General features: G+C 45.1%; 1 pseudogene; it reads left to right on the forward strand.

Moving 5' to 3' along the window:
• Positions 1-221: 221 nt before the first annotated feature.
• On the forward strand, positions 222-344 carry LOC136642572 (5S ribosomal RNA; annotated as a pseudogene).
• Positions 345-1,164: the final 820 nt, after the last annotated feature.

Below are 1,164 nucleotides of genomic sequence, written 5' to 3' on the forward strand. Positions count from 1 at the left end.
CAACGTTGGCACCTGTAATGCCATTCTGCTTCTGAAACCTCCAGGTGCAACAGAAGATACATCCCTTTAACAGCTGAGCACAATAGCTGCCTTGATCTCTAATACTAACTGCTGTGTTTAATACCTTTTAAAAATCCGCCTTCATTTTACAAATTTGCACATTATAAACTCCAAGCAATTGGGCTGCCTTCTGCCCACACAGCAAAGAATCTATATTTCCTTTCTACAGCAGCAACTGTTACCCTGCACATGCCCAATCTTGTCTGATCTCGGAAGCTAAGCAGGGTCAGGCCTGGTTAGTACTTGGATGGGAGACCGCCTGGGAATACCGGGTGCTGTAGGCTTAAGAACATAAGAACAGTCCCACTGGATCAGGCCATAGGCCCATCTAGTCCAGCTTCCTGTATCTCACAGCGGCCCACCAAATGCCCCATGGCTTATACTATGATCTCAGAAGCTAAGCAGGGTCAGGCCTGGTTAGTACTTGGATGGGAGACTGCCTGGGAATACCGGGTGCTGTAGGCTTATACCATAGACTTTTGAGACTGAAGGTTGCCAATCATCATCATCATTTTAATGTTTCAAAATAATATTCAAGTAATAGCGATGATCAAATAAGGACACGTGCAACAGTGTTTGCCCAACAGTTCATTGAAACGATTATCTGTATTTCATTGTGTGTGTTTGTGTCCCCCTTCACGCTCCATTTGAAGGCCCACAACCAGTAACGGATTGATCAGGGTGATGAATTGATAGCTTAATTGTAGCATTGAAATGTGGCTTGGTGAACCAAAGATGCAGGCAAAGAAAGGGGGCTTCAGTGCTAATGGTATTGTTATCCCCGAATGCACAACATTTGATTTGCTGATCTAGGGATGAACACGGTGAAATGATCAGGAAGAGATATTTATTTCCACACTTTTTCAATATACATTGTGAGTGTTAACAATCAGAGATCGGTGGCTGCCCCCAGAATGATGTATCTGAGTTTGGGGGGGGGGGCAGGAATTGCCAGTGTCCACGTGAGAATGCCAAGATCCACCAAATTTTGGACATTCACTACTGCATACATATATGGGCCACAGTCGTGCATGCTCCCCATCCATATGTATGTGAAAAGCAGGTTATAGACTGGCTCCTCCTAGCAGCGGAGTAGGATCCTCC

The sequence above is a fragment of the Tiliqua scincoides genome, chromosome 2 (genome assembly GCF_035046505.1).
Source record: "Tiliqua scincoides isolate rTilSci1 chromosome 2, rTilSci1.hap2, whole genome shotgun sequence".
Lineage (NCBI taxonomy): Eukaryota > Metazoa > Chordata > Lepidosauria > Squamata > Scincidae > Tiliqua > Tiliqua scincoides.